A 21,643-nucleotide genomic window follows, 5' to 3' on the forward strand; every position below is an offset into this window, starting at 1 on the left:
TGGATATGGTCTTTACAGGTTCTATCTCCCCTTTGTTGGGTATTTTAGCTAATGTCCTCTCCGTTGGGTCCTGGGACCCTCTTGGGTCCCTAGTATCTGGTACTTTCTAGTGGCTACCCTCAGTTCCCCCTCCCCCACTACTACACACCTCCTTTCAAATGACTCTCTATACTTCTCCTCCATCTCCTCCTGTATCCGAACTGGTTCCTCCTTTCCCTCCCCTTCCTCTCTCCCTCCCAGATCCCCCTCTCCCTCTACTTTCCGGAGATTATAAAATGAAGTCCAGCTAATTTTATGGGAAGTAGAAATGTTGGTGAGTTGCATAACTGAACCCATTACTATTTTTTGCTTCAATATGCAATAAGATTCTTGATTAAGGTTATTTTGTAAAGAACACTATCACATTGTGTTAGTCCCATAATCACAGATTGAAGAATTGACAAAAAATTATGAAAAGGCAAATGTACATACAGAATATAAATTTTGTGAGAACAGCTTTGTCCTTTGTGATAGTAGGTAACAAGCATATTCTACCCAGCACAAACATTCTGGCTGGTTCTCCTAAAGAACAGAGCTAAACATTATTTTCTGGGGTATATAATGTTGACACTCAGCAATAGCCATAGCCAAATTAGTCTTTGTAAAGACTGTTCCTTACTACTAAACTGCACAACTTCAATCCTTGATGCCATGCACATTACAAATGAGTCTTATGGTAGATGATGATGAGGGAGCTAATAGTCACAGCAAAAGACATCTTACCTCTCATTTCTAAGAACATGCAAATGGGTGGAAATTCACACTTTCCCAGTCATGTCTTTCACCAACCTCCCAATTACTTCTTCCTAAGTCCCTGTCTAGTTAGCCAACTCCATCACCAATGCAGAACTACGGTGAAGATGATCTTTACTTTTAAAGAGACCACCAGATGTACTGCTCAAAGTTCTTCCTACTGTAGATATTCCCATCTGTGGCAGCATACTCACATAAAAAACAGACATTCATTTCTACCTCATCTGTTAACTAGGAACAGGGACCCCCTAGTAGTAATAATTCATTGCCAGACTCATCTTTCTCACCTAAGGGCAAATATCTTATTATATACAGAAGTACAAAATAATTCCTTTCTGCAATATTTAGTCACCTTATAAACATCCCAAGGGAGAGCATTAGTTAGAGATTCACAGTATATATTTGTGGATATGTTGCAAGATCCCACAGGGATCTGTCCAGCCCTCCATTACTACAGTTAACAATAACCAATGAATTCTCACAAGTCATGTTTCTGTACTCAGGATTATACATCAAGTTAATATCTTCATAAATTATACATATTTCATTCCTATTGATGTATCATCAATTAATCGCTAAATTCTATGGGTCAAAACAATTGACAGTTTGGTTCTGCCTGTAACAAAATTTCTGATCACTCTGTGTACCTTGGAAGTAAAGGCCCACACCTGCCTTTCCATTCTGCCTCTAGGATTTCATTACTACCATTAAAAGTGGAATCTCAATCTAATGGAAGGATTTTTCACTATGACCTCAGTTTACACACAAGGATCAGCAAATTTTCTACACCACTATTCACATTATAGCAGAAAAAGATCTACCAACAAAATCCTGTGGCTAAGCTCCATTCAAATTTTATCTGTAAACACGAACACAATTTTGCATATGGCATAAGATAGACTATTAACATCTTAGAAATGTAAAATGTATTCAGTTTCTTCAACCATCCATATTATTGAGGTAATGTGATTGAAGAGACCATATAGGACTTACTAGGAGACAAATCTCACAGCATATTCCTGGTCCTCTGTCTTTTACTATTCTACCCAGCCCCATTCTTTGTTCATTGATGTTCTTTGAGATTTTTGTGTAGGATAACATCACTAAGACATGCAAACTTAGAAAAAGGAAAATTCACAGGTCTGGACGCCTAGATAAAAACACTATGGGTAACTCAGGGATTCTGAGAATGGGATCAGCTTTCTTCCATAGAGGAGACCCATAATAATTGGATATCTAATACCAAGTGGACAGTCCTGAAATCATGTCCATGGGACACTAAATGGACTCAGCAGATTGTAAGTGTGGGGGGGGGGATAATTAAAAATATATATGGTCTTTAAATAAACATTTAACTTCTTTATAAATTATTATATAATTTATGTGTGGTTTATATAATCGTGTGTGTGTGTGTGTGTGTGTGTGTGTGTGTGTATGTGTGTGTGTGTGTGTCCAGAAATTTGAGAAGGAATCAAGTGTGGGCATGGAAAAGTTGGGGGGAAAAAGGGAAAGGAAAGAAATGACATGATCATATTTAAATTAAAAATGTTTTTAAAAAACTCAGTTTTAAGCATAGAAGCACAGGAACCTTGCCATGGACCCACAAACTAAAATTTGACAACCTCAACACTAAATCCTCAGAATACATTCCCAAATATTTACCATGAATTTTGCTCTTTTAGAAAATAGCCTGAAAATCAACTGGAATTCTTTGGCTCTGTTTTCTGTCTTCCCCCTGTAAGTGAGCTCAGTTCTCATAGGCCTTCTGAAGAGTTAACAAACACTCTGTAGAAGTAGTCATGCGCAGGGACTGTCCTCATAAACAGCACCTAATGGGGAGAGAGGTACCTGAAGTGAGGAGAAAGAATGAAAAGGACACTTCTCTCCTCCAAGCCTCAGATCACTTACACGTGCTTCCCATTGGCCAACTCCAGCTGGAAAATGAAGGTCAGACCTTCAGCCTTACAGACACAATGAGGGAGAGAACTAGGGAGGCAAATTTGAAGACAAGTAGAATAAAGGGAACACACGCAGATGCCCTCCTTCTAAAGCTATGGAAACAAGCAGCCATTTGTTCAAGGTCACATGGCAGCAGGCAAAGCTAAATTCTTGCCACATTCTACAGCCCCTACACATAAGTTAAAACATCTGACCAATTAGCAGAAAGACAACTCTCAGTGCTTCTTGAAAAGAAGGACATCACTTGATAACTAAATAAAGGATGCCTGGAGCATCACAACAAAGAATGTTAATGTACCAGTGTTGATAAATAGGGGTGAGGAGGACAATGTCCAGTTTTAATAACTGAACACACTATTAAAATAAAATACCACTAAAACAAACAAAAATGTAGTTAGTGGATAAAGGTAGCCCTTCACCTTTATCTGGGGATGATCAATACTGACCACGTTGATAAGAACCAAAACATATACATTTAATAATAAGAATTTTTATTTAATAAGAATTTTCCAGGCATCTTTCTTTTTGCCTGCTTAATTTTTCATAAACAAGACAGACAGACAGACACGAGCACATACACAGTGGGGGAAACTAGCATCATGTTTCTGTTAATTTCTACTTCATGTTCTAATCTGGGTACAAATTAGAAGAGAAGAGTCCAGCTTTCAGAAAAGGGCTTTCTGACTGAAAAGAGTGAATCCTAGTTAAAGGCATGGGGATTGTTTAGCAGTTAGATTGTTAGTGTTCCTCCATGGCAGTAAGAGGATCTTCTCTGTCACATGGACTGTCCTATCTGTAAGAGCTGCTGCCTATCTTCAGATGACAGAGATAAAGTTGCTCTAACCCTAACCGAGCCAGTAACACATGACTACTTCTACAGATTGTGTTTCCTAACAGGTCTTCTTCTCATTTTCTGTGGTTTATCTCACACAGTAGGTCTACTCTTCTGCTTTGTCAGTGGTGATTTAGTCAACTCTCACCTGAGAGACATGCTTGTATAGCAGTTTGAGATTCTCAGACTATTGTCTGATTTAAAAAAAAAAGCATAAAATAACATCTATTGGGTTTTTTTCTCTTTATTATTCTTGAAATCTATTTCTTGTTTCATTTACAGATGACCTGGGCAGTCTGATGCTAATGTCCTGACTCCATCTTTTTGGGCTTAGCATTTATCACCTAATTTTTTATCTCTCTTTCACCCCTCCTGGTTATTTTGTCTTTAATATGTCATTCATTGTCTTTAGGCCTGTACCTATTGGAAAGCCAATGAAAGAAAGAAGAAAAGCTAAATTTGCAAACTGGCTCATCAACTGGATTCAAAAGAAAACCTTTTTTCTTTCTTTTAATGAGCTACTTCAATAAAGATCAGTATTTGTAGCTTCCAGTAAAGAAAACAAATGAAAACTTGGGCAAAATTGGGTCTACACTCTCCAGGCTGAAATGGAATAATTTTACCCTTCCGGAAGCAAGGCATGTCTGCTTTCTACCTGTGGTTCCCTTCTGTGGGCCACAAGTATGGCTTCTGTATGTTTATGTGCTGCCCCTGAAGTAAGGATTGGAGACTTCCCCTGTCTTCAACACATCTAGGAAAGAGTTGAACTCAAGAGCAATATAGTGCCACCTCCATATTTTATGGCACAACTGTGGTGGTGGATAGAGAGAAACGTGGCCGACCTGAAAGGAGAGAAACCGTTGTGAAGCGATTGCAGAACCATGACAAAGTACAAAACTGGCCCGTAAAGGGCGGACTGAGAGAGAAGAAAAGGAACTGCAGGATTTTCAAAGTAAAGTCAGAAATCACTGAAAATAGCCTAGTCCTATAATCTCACCACTCCTGAGGCTAAGGAAGGAGGATCTTGCATTAGGGAAGGGCAGCACTGTACTAGATAGTGACTTTAAGGTCTAAGACATCCAGCAAGACTCTGTCTAAATGAGCCATAAGAGAAAATTGTGTCCAAAAATGACTTTGATGTTTCTAGTAGTCATGATTTTGTATTCTCGTCAACTAAAGAAATGGAGCTGAAAAAGAAAATCAATTTTTAGATGGTAAAATAATTGTGTGTTTGTGGAAAAGGGGAGAAGAGGGAAGGTGTGAGAGGTAAAGATAAAGGGAGAGTGCACAAGCGCGCGCACACACACACACAATGTGTGCTTGTGTGGGGGGGGAGTGTGGGTGTGTGTGGGTGTGTGGGGGTGTGTTTTCTGGAGAAGGGGCCATTTCTTAAATATCCTTGTATTCTTAGTTTTTAACATGTATCCTTGTAATCTCAGTTTTTAACAGGTCTGAAAGGGGCTCAATAAATAAATCTTGAGTTGAGCTCAGTTAGGGTATTAATTGCTAGTTGTTTGTTGGAAGGTCATCCAGGTGGAAATGTCAGTTTGTCACTGTAAAGCTCAGGTGAAAAAGTGAAGTTGTAAATACATTTGGTGTTGTCGCAGTCATACTTTCTTGATTGATTCCTGCGAGTTGTATTTCTGTTTCAAAGTTTCTATTTCAAAGCTAGTTTCTACGCGACTTTTTAAAGTTACCTAGTTATTCTACATTGCTATGTTATTATTTAACCTTAATTTGCTATGTTCAGACAAAAGAGAAGCATGGTTCCTATTTTCAAGAATGCTATGTGCTTTCTCTCCTGAAAAACTTTATTCTTTTTCCATCAGTAAGCCCTTAAGTAGGTGTTTTAAAAATGGGAGTGAAGAAGCTGGCTTTCTTCACAGTTTCCTGCGGTCATCTTCTTTCACAGTTTCCTGCAGTACTTGATAATTCAACACTTAAAAGACCTCAAGGGATCTTGACCTCACCTTGTAACTCGGCCATGTTCCCTGCCTGCAGACACAGCAGTTGTTGCCTTGGTGACCATGCTTGAAGAAGAGAGCTGTTAGCTACTCAAGCACCGAAAGGCTTATGGTGGAGTGAAGTGCTCAGGGGGGCGTTTAAAGGAGGGTGTCTCTCTGCTTCCTAATTGCTGCCCCGCATTCTCTTTCACTTCTCATTGAAAAAAATAAAAGAATGCTGTATAAATTACCTGTCGCTCATCTGCACACTCAACACAGAGGTCTCACTTCTGACCATGAGAATATTTGGGGGCAAATCTCAGACATTTTATCATTTTGCTTATAAATATTTCAGGGCATATTTCAAGAAGATAATTATTAAATACATAATGTAAGCATCACACTCCTCAGGCTTCCCCCCAAGAATGACTAATAGTCTCCACTCTCATCCACTATCCAGCCAGAGTTAAAGCCATATTATCTAAGGCATTGTTCCTTTCTGGTTGCCTTTTTGGGTTGCTTTGAGTACAGAGCCAAACAAAATGCATGCACTATATTTAATATTTATTCCTTCTAATTCAAATATTCTCTCCTCTCTTAAGAACCACTGAACTGATCCATTCTTTCACGCAAAGCTTAAAGCCATTTTTAGAACATCTTTTTTTTTTTTTTTACTTTAAAGCTTCAGGTATTTTTATTTATTTTTTATTGGATATTTTCTTTATTTACATTTCAAATGTTATCCCCTTTCATGGTTTCCCCTTCAGAAACACCCTATCCCATCCCCACCTCTCTCTGCTTCTTTGAGCGTGTTTCTCTACCCACTCCTGCCTCCCTGCCCTGGCATTCCCCTATGCTGGGGCATCAAGCCTTCACAGGGCCAAGACTGATGACATCCCATTGATGCCAGACAAGGCCATCCTCTTCTACATATGCGGCTGGAGCCATGGGTCCCTCCATGTGTACTCTTTATACTCATAAATTTAAACATATATGTTTCAACCTGTTTTATTGATATTCAAATTTTCCCATTCGACTAGTAGGAACTTTTTCAGGTTGTCTCCTGAGTCTTTCTGATGCAACCTCTGCAACCTGTTAAGTTCCTTATTCTTTTATATAATGTATGTTCCCATTCCTAACCAGGGATCAGATACGTTACCAGATACCAAGGTACTTTGATCCTTATCATGTATATTAATGTCTAGAGCTTATGAATTGGTCATAATTTGGCTTTTAATACCATGAAATGAGAAGTGCCAGTCACAATTACAGTTTGAGGTTTTTCAATGTATTCTTCTGATAGACAGCCATTTGTGTCTGCTCCTCCCTCAAATGAAACATTCTCTCCCCCTTCTCATTCCTATCTATCTAATCTCTGCTCATCTTTCATACGTCAGCCCAAACTTCTCCCTACAAGCTTTCTTCAGCTTCTCCACACAACCAGTGTCTGCAGCCATCCAAACCCGAGTCCTCTAATGTAGTGATGTGATGAATACCTTATTTTCATAATAGACACTAACATCTATGAGAACAGAAGTCCACCTTTTCTCATCTCTGTGTCATGAGTTCCAACAATTGCCAGACCTAGATGAGCCTTTCATGGTGGGCCAATGAGTGTGCCCTAACACGTGCTTTCTTATAATCCAATGGCACTATTCTGATAGAAAGGAAGGGGACCCAAAGACAAGCATTATAAGACAAAGTAGAGACTGGGATTGTACAGCCCGAAACAGAGGAATGCCAAGTGCTACTGGGTACTGGAAGTAGAAAAAGGCAAGGAAGGATTTTTCTCCAGAGCCTCTAAGAGAGCAAGGCCTGTCCTTGCTGTCACGTTGATTTTGAACGTCGATCCTGTAGAGTTGTGAGAGAATAAATGCATGGCGGTTTAAGCCATTGGATCCCTGGCACTTTGTGAGAGGAGCCCTAGAAAATTAATATAATGGTTATTCTATTGTAAAGTGAAATAGGAAGTGGCTGTTTAAAGAATCAGTGTGTTGCAATGGTCAGGTGCAAATGTAGTGTCTTCTATACATCCTGAAAGTTCCCTCCACTGACTGCTCACCCCTTGTTCCTCCAAACTTCGAGCACTTGTCCTTTTAGTAGAGGCCACTGATGATCTGTCTGTACAGTATGGGAGAACAATTCTTGCTCAGGAATCACTAGGGTAGATATGAAAGTTCTTTTTGAAAGTGCTGGGGAAATGGTAGTAATCAGACGAGGACAAAGAAGGCATGGTGCAAAGGAAATGGGTGATTATTACAGAAAGCCTGATGGCGTGGAGACGCAGTCGGTCTAACAGACCAAGGAATGAGTGTGGTGATAACAAGACCCTCCCCACGTATTTTTAATCATTTGTCTAACCCTGCTGTACTACACCCATTCTCTCTGCAGCTCTGCTTATTCAGTTTCCTTTCCTTCGAACCTTTGTCCAGTGCTTTTTACTCACTGTGCCATGGCATAAAGCCATTCTTGATGGCCATGATTCATTCAAAATACCAGAAATAACTCCATTTGGATGGCCAGGAAATCACCTTTAATCAACAGAGGAGTTAGTTTGGGGGTTGTATTAATTTCTAATAACTAAAGGCAAAATACTGCTACTGCAGAGCACTAAAATGGCAGCTAAATATCATTTAACATAGATACTAAGAATGTAAAATATTAGGGTGACTTGGCTTTTAAATCAATGCTATACAAGATATGTTCCAAATAGTGAATCTTATGGTTCCTTCATTTCAGAAACAGTCCTAAGGATTGCTATTATTTGTCTTTTTCAGTGAATTGTCATTGAATGCCCCGTGTCTAATCATTGCCCTTTTATCTCCTCATTACACTGTTTAGCATCCCATGAAAGAAGCACCATTCAATGTGAAATCATTAGATTGGAATCCAAGCCATGGCTCCGTCACCTCTAAACAGAGTACAACTGGAGAGATCATTTACACATTCGTGAATAAGACAAGTATATAGGCATCTAAGTTCATAGTTGACATTTAGTAAGACCTAGGCTGTAATAGATCTAGGGGACAATGAAGACACAAGGGCTGCAAGAGCAACGGTACCACTTTCTGATTGTACTGTTGAGCTAATAGGGTTTCTTCAGTTTCCTCCTCTAAATGGGAAGAACCAGTTCCTAGTGCCATGAATACCTGCAGAAACTAAAACATAACAATTTGTAAAAAGACCTTAGCACATTGTGTTTGATAAATCTTTAAATGCTTCAGAGGGATACTTTCATAATTTCAAACATTTCACATACTTTGCATGTTTCAAATACTATATGACTGATTTTAAACGACCACAAGTGAAAATTTGGACTTCAAAGTAATAATGATAGTAATATAAAACGTAAATAAAATATGTAATTACTGGCAAGTAATATGTAGGATATCCATATAATTAGTACTCTTTCTAGCAATATTATCAAAATTTAATCTGTAGAACAAGTCAGGATAGGTAAAGCACATTCTGAATTCATTTTTCAGTTTTTACTCTGAAGCATTGGAAATGGTCCTTTCTGATTTTCTCCAATTTCTTAATATCCAGGAGTCAGTCATTAGAGATTGAATTATTTGACTTATAAGTGCATTCCCTAGGAAGAAAACATATTCTCATACATGGACATCAAAGTGAAAGGGGGACTGTCAGAAGTATTTCAAAAAACAATATGAGGCCAGGCAGTGGTGGCACACGCCTTTAATCCCAGCACTTGGGAGCCAGAGGCAGGTGGATATCTGAGTTCAAGTCCAGCCTGGTCTACAGAGTGAGTTCCAGGACAGCCAGGACCACGCAGAGAAATCCTGTCTCAAAACAAAACAAAACAAACAAACAAACCAAAAAAACAATATGGAGGCACAAATATTCTAGAATCAGAAATGCTAGCTACAGGAATAACAAGGTTATGCTGTGACACTAAATGTCACTTTCTCAGATAAAGCTGCCTTCCAATGGTGGCAGAGAAGACCAGGCCTTTGTGTAGATAAGACTTCCTTATTTCAAAAATCACATGTATTTTCATATCTATGTAATCATGAAAAAAAAGATTAAAACATTACAAAGTTTTTAGGCTATCTTTTATTCTGTTTAAATTCTGTAAATGAGACAGGTATTTGGATAGATGAACAAAGAGAAAACAATACGATCATAGAAAACTTGACTCATCAAAATGTTTTCCTGTCTATTCTGGTGCAATAATTTGTCTAAAGGTGACACAGTGCAGTGATAAATGTTTTAAGTCGCCCATTTTTAGTTTTTACTTACATTTAAAATAATATAAAATATGCATTGGATTGGCAAGTCTGACTCTTAGCACCCACAGTCACAGCATCAAAAAGTATAATTATATCATCACCCCCAAGACTATTTTGTCATATAGTGTGGCAGGTAAATAATAGATGATTTAATGAGCGAATTATTTTAGCAACTGGTTATGCAAATGTAGACATTTGTTCTAGTGAAGGTTAAGGCTCACAGAAAGAATGGCTAACACCCCTGTAAGCACTGCTCCTCATTCTCAGCCCGAAAGATATATTTTTCTTCTCAGTATTCTAGAATATTGTGGTTATTTTTAAAGTATTTATAAAGTTTCACAGAAAATGCATATTTTAAGAGATCACAACAGAAAAATATATTGATACATAAAACATTAACACGCCCAATTCTCTCTCAGTTCTGCTCGTTCTACATCCTTTGTGTCTTGGGTGTATGTATACACAACTCACATATGCAGCAACATGCAAATAAAAAAAACAAGTGTTCAAGTTATTAAACATGTTATAACACAAAGGCAGGTATGTAACATAGTAGTACAGTGCGAGATTAGCATGCTAGAGGCCCTACGTTCTCTTTCCTATAAGAAAAATAAAGAAGAAAGAAAATCCCAACACTGATTTTTGCAACAGTTCAGGGAAAGTTTTTTGAAGTCATCAGAATCAGGACCATTTCATGCTAACTTCACATGGAGTCTAACTGATTTTGTGTGTGTGTGTGTGTGTGTGTGTGTGTGTGTGTGTGTGTGTGTGTGTGCATGAGCGTGCGCGTGTGTGTATATGTGTGTGTTCGTTCTTCAAACATGAATTGTAACTATTTATAGGTCACTGTTTTCCAGCATAGCATTACATAGGTGTAATTACCAAAGCCAAAAAACTGGTATCAACAGGCAAACTTTGAAATTAGAAGTTCAATTTAAATACCAAATTTTGGTGAGATTCTGAGACCTTACCCAGTATGGAAAAATAGATTTCAATTCACAGGAAGTCAGCTGCAGAGCTTCTTTGCCTGAGGGAAAACGGTTCTTCCCCTCAGTAAAGGAGATTCCTCTGAGGATGTGCTTTCATATTCCTGTGATTCTGACACCATTTTCCGCCCCAGTTGACACCAGGAGATGCAGGTAAGTGTGATAATGAAAACAACAGGATCCTGGATGTGTGAAAATTAGCTAGCCTTTCCCACACAAAATTCATTAAGTTCCAAGAGTAGCCTGAGCATGTGGTATGATTTGGAGTTTAATGTGAAAGCTGTCATACAGCTGAGCTTATGCAGCCAACAAGGGAATACATGTTAGCTTTCTGTGACACAACAACATGGAAAGATGCTTCGAGACGATGAGTCCAACAAGACCAGCCCCAAAACAAACCCACAGGGGCAAGGACCATTGAAATTAACGACCTAGCTCATGCGGTTATTGATATTCCATGAGACAACAGATGAGTGTCTAGCATGGTGCCTGTTTTTACAGAGATGCTCAGTAGCAGATGTAGCTGGGGTTGATCTTCAATCTAACCCTAAGTAAAAGGTATTCATGGCCAATCCCTTCATGGGCTCAAGAGCCTCTTTGTCAATGATCACAAAAAACAAAAAACAAAAACAAAAACAAAAAATACTACTGACAATTGGGCTCTTTTTTTCTATAACATAAGAAATTTTATTCTTGACCTTCAAAGATGGCAGAAAGTCAGACCTGCATCGGTGTACACTAGAGAACTGCACGATATGCTAACACACCATATTCTCACTGACAGTGGATAAGACCACAGATACTGGAGTCAGACTATTTGAATACAAATTCCACTTTGCTCACCGTGTAAAAGCAGAAGAGTTGCCTATACTGTGTGTGCCCCACTCCCCTTGCTTTTGAAAAGATTCAACTTTATCAGGTAAACAAACAAACAAACAAATGCATCAAAGCACATTCTTCTGGAAACATCTCCCACCTTGATATGCCATATGCTTGCTAATAATTTTAGAGTAACAGTGAAGATACTGCTCATCCCCTGACACCCACTCCAAACACCAACATTAGAAAGACTACTGCTCAGGGACATACACATCACCACATCTCACAGCACCTCCTGGTCCTCTAAGAAGGTCCTTTTGTCCCCTTTCATTGCATCTAGTCCTAAATGTAGATGACAGCATCAACACGACTCACTGAGTACCTGATTTTAGTTTTTCTCTAAGAAGCCTGATGCCAATGCTGTTGCTTAGACCTGGAGCTAGTTCATACTGGGCATAGATGAGTCTTCTCTAGCTGTTTGGTAAAGATTATATGAAAATGACTACCATATTGGTACCATCTTTACGAAAATAACAATTTTTCTAAATTATTTGGCAAATTATGCTTACGAGTGACACGGTCTGACTCAGGTGGGATCTTCTGGGTGTCAAATAAGCCTACACACACACTCACACACATATACACATACACAGGCACAATAAGCCCATGCTCCCTGAAAGACAATAAATAATGCTTTTGGTTCGCTTTGATTGCTGGATTTGGCAGACAAGTAATCATGCTATGAAATTGACACTACAAAAAAAAATCATTATTCCGATAAAAACAAGGAGAACAAATCAATAATCAGTTCACATAGAGGGAAGGTGTCTCGCAAAGTCTCTTATGCCATGAAATGAAAAGCAAGGGCTCTGTCACTGGCCTAGTGGCAAAGCTGAGCTGGAGTGGTTCTCACTGATGGCCCTTGTGGTGTTTGAATGACATTGTCTCCTCCAATGTAGCAGCCCTGTCTGTAGACAGATTACATAAGTCATATAAAAGTCTCCTTGGTGCATTATCATAGTAGAAGTGGCAGGGACCTCCAAGTTGGGGAAGGCTGTGCAACGTACAAGATGACTACTAATGTTTCCATCAGTACTTGTTGACATTGTAAAACATCAATGCAAGAAGTGTCCAACTCTCCCAAATGTGGAGATGATTTCTAGCTTCAGCTAACAAATTTATATAAATCATTCCTAATTTTCCTTTGTTCCATTTCTGGAATCTGTAAGGCAATGATTCCCAACCTTCCTAATGCTATGATCCTTTAATACAGTTCCTCATGTTGTGCTGACCCCTAACCATGAAATTATTTTTTTTCTATTTTATTGGTGTTATTTTGCTACCAGTATGAATTATGATGAAAATATCTGTGTTTTCCAATAGTCTTAGGTGGTCCCTGTGAAAGGGCCATTTTTACCCCCCCCAAAGGGGTCACAACACACAGGTTGAGAACTGCTGTCTAAGGAGATTTTTAAAGGAAGCATTGAAGGTCTAAGAAAGAAGATAAAGAAGAGACCAAAGTGAACAGGGTAAGAAGGAGAATCTTGGGTCCTCCCCACCTGTGCTCTGACACATGCCATTGTCTTTCCCACCACAGCTTCAACTTCCTCAGTAATAAAACAATGAAAATACCTGCCTAGAACTGTTCTCAGTATCCAAAGAAGTAAGCACCTAGCAAAATTGTATAATACAGTGAACACCAATAGTAAAAATATCTCACCAAATAAATCTTGACTTTTATGTAAAGCAGAAATCCCCAAGAGAAGAGAGTTGAAGTCAAGCTGATATTGCCCTGGGAAAGTAGAATAACCAACATGGGTCTGAGGCCCTCTCCCCCTAGCTTGTGTCAAGATGACACAAAACTATCCACAACAAATGACCAGTGCAGTTTACATTGGATACACAGGGTGTCTAACTAGAGGGAGATAGCCTCAGATGGAATTCAGTCAGATGATGTCAAACCCCATCAAGCTGTCCTCATCTTCCACCCCACTATCAAACAGCACAGCTGTCTTTCCCCTGTTGCCCAAAACATTGCAAGGAGAGGAAGTGGTAACTGCTAACATTGTCTGTTGGGGAAATAAAAGTACTGGGCTTCTAAGAGGGAAGAAGGAGGGCACAGCCACAGTCTAATCAAAGCCAAACCAAACAAATTATTTAAATGTGTAAATAACTCAGTAGTCAATGTCTAGGACTCACTCATGATTTTCTAGACTCCTTCAAGCGGCTTGAGTCACTTCCAGCTCCACTCTCTATAGCACACACAGCTTCTATTTTAAACTTCAGTTGGCTCCATTCCACAGCTGCTACTGTGCTTGGACACCCCGATGTCTTGGCATCTCCGAATGCTGGAATCTTCTGCTGCAATAGGTCTGTACTTTCACCGATTGTCTCTCCTAGGCATAATTCTTCATAGTGCTAAACCTCAACTTCTCTGATTGAAGAATCATGGACCTTCAACTGCCAACGAAGCTGAAAATTACCTCTCCTTGTCCTAACTTGTCTTGGTTATGGTTTTTGTTGCTGCAATGAAATGCAATGAGAAAAAGCAAACTGAAGAGGAAAGGGTTTATTAGCCTTCTACTTCCATACCACTGTTTACCATTGAAGTACATCAAAACAAGAACTAAAACAGGGCAGAAACCAGAGGCAAGAGCTGGTACAGAAGCCATGAAGAGATGTTGTTTTCTGGCTTGCTCCTCATGGCTCGCTCAACCAGCTTTCTTCTAAAACCCAGGACCACCAGCCTAGGAATGGCTCCACACACAATCTTCTGGCCCTCTCCCAACCATTACTAATTAAAAAAATGCCCTACAGGCTTGCCTACCCTCCTATCTTACGGAGGCATTTTCTTAATTAAGATTTCCTTCTCTCAGATTACTTTGGCTGTGTAAAGTGACAAAAAACTAGACAGCGTGATGAGCAGCACAGGTGACCTGGACCACACACAGTATTTAACTAGTGGGAGAGGTTTGAACATGGAATTCATTCAAATGGGTCCAATTCCATCACGCTGTCATCACCTCCCACCCCATGATCAAGCACCATGAAGTTCTTCACCCCATTGCCCAAGACATTGCAAGAAGAGGAAACAATATCAACTAATGCTCTCTCTGTGGAGGGTTTGGGTAGGTTTACAAAAGCACTGTGCTTGTTGCCAACTTCCTGACGTCTCTGAAGCCATCCTCGTGGCAATTGCACATCCTTTATTCCTTTCATAATTGCCTACACCAGGAGAATCTGCAGAGCTAGAGCAGGCCTACAGGGTGAGGATTTGAGTTAGCTCTATACTGGGTGGGAAGGAGAAAATTCTCTATTTCATTTTACCAATTGTTACTGCAGCAACATCTGTACCTAACAAAGAATCTGAGGCAAAGAATGGACAATACACTAAGAGCATATAGAGAAAAAATACAATTATGTGTATCCCAGGTTCAAAGAATAAAAGAAAAACATTAAGAGTCCATAAAACTAGAGCATAGATGATTGCGATCTGAACTCAGTCTCCACCCATCTCCTTTTCTCTGTTATAAGCAGAGTGAGCTCAGCTCTGCCTCTGGCAGAGAACAAAAGGCAAAAGGAAGGATCTTTTCTCCTTTACTTTCTACCGTGCTTAAACTAAGGTCTACAGGAAAGCAAACTGTGCAGGAGACAGAGCAGAGAGTCTATTTCATCTCCTAAATCAGGCTTAATGACTCCCCTACCAGAAAATATCCTGGCAATGCACCTGAAGCTGAAAGATTGCGAGCTCCATCTTTTTATTTTTGGTCTTTTGAGTCAGGGTTTCACGGTGTCTTGATTCATCATGAAAGGCCTCACTTTCTTCAGTCTTCCCCTCCCCTAGTAAATATCTAAGATGCATCTGAGACACAGCAAAAATGAAAAAGACCTGGAGTTCGAAAAATATTCTTTTTCTCCATCAACTTTAATGGAAAATAAGCTCTCACAAAAAAATCATGCCTTCAACAAATCCATAGTGTGCTTTGATCTGCCTGCTTCTTCCTTCATGCTTTTCCTGACAGCACAGACCCTTATCCCTATCACATCAGGAGTTATACCAAATAATATAGCTTTGTGATTCTTTATATTAAGAGTTTGAACACACTTCAAAAAGGAAACATAGGTAGATTGGATGCCATCAAAATTAGAAATGTTTATGCATCAATGGACATTAACACAGAATGAAAGAAACAACACAAGCGATTGCATATGTGATAAACTTGTATGTGAAATGAAAAATGTATATGTGATATACAATTGACCTGTAGGATATATGAAGGATTTTTCATGCTAACAACAGTGCAGAAAAACATCACTATAAAAATAAGCAAGGAACTTGAATAAATGCTTCACTAAATAAGATTTATAAATGGCCACTAAGCGCATGGCATTGTGCACAACAGCACTAGCAACACTGTGAGGTCATTAGGATGACTTTTTCCTTACTAACTAAGGAAAAGTTTGGTGAAGTTCATTCTTTGACAACACATTGTACTTTACTGCTCATATATGTAAAATGGTCCATCCGCTATGGAAGACCAAATATACATATTAATATATGTGTTACTCAAAAACCTAAATTAGAACTACAGAGTATAGCAGAACCATTTGTGGGTCTATATTTAAAAGAAATAAAAATAAGAGCTCAAATAGAACTGTGAATCCCCACACTCATAATAGCATCAGTAGCTGTTGTAGCATATCATTAAAAAATGGATGTAACCCAAAGGTCCATTCACACATAAACAGATAAATATTATATGTATTGTATAAATACCATATATTCATATACATAAACTTTATTTTTAGGAGGATCTTATATTGTACCAAGGTTTGCCTACAACTTTTGGCAACTTTTCTTGCCTCTCAATTTGTCCTAGAATTTTAGGTGTAACCAACCGGTGGGTCTCATGCAGTAGCATACCCTTTAGGGAGAAAAAAAGAGTAAAGTCCTGATAAATGCTACAAGTTCATGAATTCTAAAACATTATGTTAAGTGAAGTAAATCAGCCCCACAAAGTGAAATCTACATAATTCCACTTAAATGAGCTATTCAAAGATGTCATACTTATAGAGACAGGAGTATACTGATGCTTTCCAGGAAAGTTAGGAAAGCAGCAATGGAAAAATATTCAGTAATGGGCAAAGTTGGAATATGGAAAGATAAACAGACTTCTAAAGATACACAGTTTTATTGGTTCTTGCACAGACTAGGTCCACATAATGTCCCTAAGCCATATGTTAAAAAAATGATTAAGATGAAAAACTTTCAGAAACACATATATAGCCATTAAAAATATTAGATTTTCCAAACACAGTGGTGTACACCTTTAATCCCAACACTTGGGGGGAAGAAGCAGGCAGGTCTCTATGAGTTCAAGGCCAGCCTAATCTACAGATTGACCAGGACAGCCAGGGCTACTTAAAAAGTTTCGAAGAAAATTTGTGTGTATGTGTGTGCTTAAGTGTATGTTTGTGTGCATGTGTGTGTGTGTGTGATATGTTGTGGTGTGTGTGTGTGTGTGTGTGTGTGTGTGTGTGTAGGCCAAGTTTTAAGGTTAGAAAAATGACTATCCCAAACATTATCTGAGATGCCTGTAACACAGTAATTTAGTCTTTTTTCTTTCCCATTTTCTTATCTTCAAATGTGATGATCTAAGTGCTTAAGTCACAAAATTTTATGTAATTCAATCAAAGAAAAATCCTGAAACACAATGAATGTACAAAATATAGCAGTGATTATTGATATTTTATTTGCAAGAGATGAGCCTCTTCCTTTCCTGTATCCCACATAGATTATTGTCCTTGCACTACTAAGAACTTACTGATTGAAGTCTTCATGCACAAAGATGAACCTATTTATCAACTCACAATCAGTGGTTGTTCTTTCAACACCAAATATAAATCAGTATTGATTCCTTCATATTCTAGAAAAAAAGAACAGGTCCTTGAGCACAAACCAAACATTTATAGAGGGCTGGCTAAATTGTATTCAAAAGAATATAACTCACATTGCTACGATCCAATACAAGGGGAATCAAACCATCATTACTGGGTCATTCTAGCCAACATGGAGAGTCAGACAGAGTACAAAAGCACTTAACTATTGGAAACAGAACCACATAAAGAAGAAAAGGTTAGCTAGATGGCAAAAACCTATTTGACTATTGCATAGACTGAAATGTGACAGACATTTCAGACAGCTATAAAGTCTAAAAGCAGTTCAGGACCCACTTCCAAGTGCCAAAGAAAATAAGTAAGGTTTTGAGTTTGGGGCATGACTTATTAGGCTTTTGCTAATTCTCTCTGTTTCTTGATGAAACTAATTTAAAATAGGTCTCTACCTTTAAATTACCATAATAAAATATTAACATCAGTGTTCAAATAGAATGAGTGATTTCTGAAATGTTCAGTTTTTCCATGAGCTTTGCCTAAGACAATTTTTATAAAACCTTGGATTACTACTGTCTTCTAAAATAACCTTCTATCAAAGTAAGAACAAATTCTTTCAAGGATTACTCCTCCAACAGTTTGAGTGACTCTTTTCCACAGTTATCTTTCTCAGAACCCACACCCTAAAGCCTCATAATTCCATTAAATCAATGCACAGCTGGCCAATTCTTTCTTTGCTCACATTATAGCGATCCCCGGGGAATTTATGTAAATCTATGGAAATTCATTTTAAAGGCAGTACTCAGAAAGAGTGCATCCTCATTAACTAAACGATTATCTCTACAAACAAGCTAAAAGCAACGTGCTGAAGAGCTAAATTAAACTTCCCATCAGGAAAACTAAACCACTCTCCTTCTTATTGAAGCTTTATCTACAATCAAAGCTGTAAGACAAAAGACTTTGAAGACTTACAAATAGATAACAGGGGAGAATGTAGCTGCTATCAGGCTATAGGGCCTGACTGCCTAGCTCTTTATTGTTCTCCTAGCCTTGACTCCACAGTGCAATGTTAATTTAAAAAAAAAAAAGACAGTAGTCTTGTAATATATGGGCTATCTGGGAAGACTTGGATAAAAAGAAAATGGGATAACCTTTCCTTGTACTTCAAAGGATACTCAAGCCAATCCCAAGAAGCTACAAGGAGACTGGAGTTGACAAATTAAAATTCATAGTATCATGTGCTTGAAAAAGGTTTTATATTTTATTTGCCTTCATCCAACCTAGTGTCTATACTTACTAGCTGACAAAACCATCCAAACATCAGGTTTTCATTCCCTAGGTGTGAACTGGGGGGTAATAATAAATCTTGACAGTTTAATCAACTTCTTATGAGGTAAACTATACAAAGCACTGAGACTGAAACTTGGCACATAGTTAGCATGCCAATGCTTTCACATTGGGGCAAAAGTAGAAGTGAGAGATTCCAGCTATAGAACTAAAGAGCTAATTGAGAGAAAAAAGAAGAAATGCCTCCACTTCAATGTTTTGGGGCCTCGATAACAATGGTTCTCAACCTGTGCCTCATCACCTTTTCACAGGGGCCACCTAAGACCATTGGAAAACATGGATATTTAAATCATGATTTATAACCATAGGAAAATTGCATTTACAAGGTAGCAATGAAATAACTTCATGGTTGAGCCCCACCACAACATGAGGAACTGTATTAAAGAGTCACAACATTAGGAAGGTTGAGAACCACTGCTCCAGCAGTTATAATGTCTGTTATAATTCCATCAGATAGACATGTGATGATATGCTTATCTTCCTGTGGTTGGAAGGTGAGAAGGCAACTCATGCTAATACTATCTGCAGTATCACAAGATTCTTTCTCTTTTTTAGCCTTTTCTCTTATTGAAGTAGATTTTCTCACAGCCCAAAACTCCATATAAAATATATATATAATATATAATACGGATTTTGGATCCAAAGTTATAAATTAAAAGTGAAATTCTCATATGATCAACTCTGCTTAAGAAAATCCATTAGGGTGGTCAATGAAGTGAGTTAGTGGGTAAAGACCTCCAAACCTGATCACTTGAGTTCAATATTCAGGACTCATATGGTAGAAGAAAAGAATTTATTCCTACAGATACCCTGAGACCTTCATACGTGCTCCCTGGAACAATCTCTCAGTGAGAATAGCACAGGCCAATTTTCATCCATAATTGGAACAATTTGCTGACTCTTCAGTTGATCTGTAAGTGAAACAGATGAGCTTGTTTGTGACCCATACTAGATCAAAACAAGTCTTTCCTCTTCCCTCTCCACATACACACTTCTACAAATATGTCTATCTACCCCCATATAAAATGCACATTCATGCATAGAGACACATTTACATGTATTCAAAACATTTCATTTAGTTACCTGATCATAGCCCATAAGTAGACTAAGGAACAAATAGGCCTCGATCTCCAAGCCAGCAATGAATAGAATAACTGGTTTAGTGAATTGCCACTCTGTGGTAGACAACTAGCCATAGGAGAAGGAGTACATGACATAAACATGGCCACATTCCCTCAGTACAGAGCATGATGTGGGCAGATGTTTTACCCTGGTAGCCCAGAAAGCAGAGCTAGATGCAAATAACTTAAAAGCAACCATTTTCACTAAGGGAGTCAAGTACAAACACAAAAAGAACTAAGACAGGCAAGAAGGTCCTAATATACAGAATATATAGCTCTCATATAAAGTGTATATAGCTATGATATATGGAATATAAAAAATTAGTTCCTTGCTGCACTAGAAATGAATACACTAATGAATACAGGCTTGTGTCTAGGTCTACACTATGAAAAACAAGATCATCCACAGCTCAGGATCACAGAAGTTGAGAGGAAAGGAAAAGTATTTGTGTATTTTTCTCTGAGAAAGTAATCAATCAATACTTTTTCTCCTAAAACTTAAGCCCCTAAAATTGCAGACAGAACATTTGTGGGTACTGAGCACAATGATTGACACCTTGAGGTCAACATGAAAGCCCCTGGTTTTAGATGTCATAGGGCACACAGCTTATCACTCACGTTAGATGTTGTCAAGTTATCTAAGTGCAGCTTGAATATCCATGGTATTCCCTGCCAGACTTGTGGAAACTAGTTACAAGAAGCTGGAAGACCCCAAGCAGGTTCACAAGAGTTGTCTAATACAGAAGGGAATGATGGTCACAGACTACCAGGTCTTGAAACTTAGTAATGCAAATGTAATCTTAGTAAGAAAATATGGTAACAAGAAACATTCCTATATATTGTAACATTGATCTACAGGACTTGATCCTTGGAATCCCTTTAGTAGTAATTACAGCACCTGTGTATCATTAACTGGTTGAATTCTTTCATCTTTCAGCCCTTAAATGCCACACATACTTAAGTCCCATGGGGAATGGGTTTCTAGGTCCTACTCGCCATCTTAATTCAGCATGGTGCAAGAATATCTGATTCATTGATAATTGGGCTTCAGGCACTAGGATGTGACTCAGCGGTCAAGCACTTGCCTTTTGGTGTACAAGACAGCACTAGGTAGACACACCTTCTCACCTGCCCTGCATAACTGGGTCACAGTTCACACTGCGCAGGGCTGCCACTCATCTCCAGCTGTTTTCATTCTTTGTGAGAACATAGGTAGCATTTCCTTTGAGAATAAATGTGACATTGTTTTTCCAACTCCCCCAAATTAAAGTAACATTATCTATTCACAGAAGCTGCATCTCCAGGCCTTCTTTTCTCAAATTCAACTTATGCAAACCCAATTAGATTCCTGTTTGAATGTTCCTGATCTCACCAAAGAGAAACATTTAATGGTGTCATACATATATGTGTTGGAAAATATGAAAGACTTCCTTGCATGTGCACAAGCGTGTGTTCAAGTATATATGTGTGTGGTGGCAAGGGTTTTTGCATCCAGTGTCCTCTTCAATCTAAGCTCTGTATGGAGAAAGGGTCTGGGACTCTGAGAGAACAAACCCAAGCACAAGTTTATATAGCTATGACAAGTCCCCGTGTTCCTACAAAAAGGTCTCCATGGACTAAGCCATCTGCCCATCCCCAATTTCTATAAAATACACTGCACATTCCTGCTTAAGTTTAGATGGTCAGATTCTCACACTTAACA

This window comes from Apodemus sylvaticus, chromosome 23 (genome assembly GCF_947179515.1).
Source record: "Apodemus sylvaticus chromosome 23, mApoSyl1.1, whole genome shotgun sequence".
Classification (NCBI taxonomy): Eukaryota; Metazoa; Chordata; class Mammalia; order Rodentia; family Muridae; genus Apodemus; species Apodemus sylvaticus.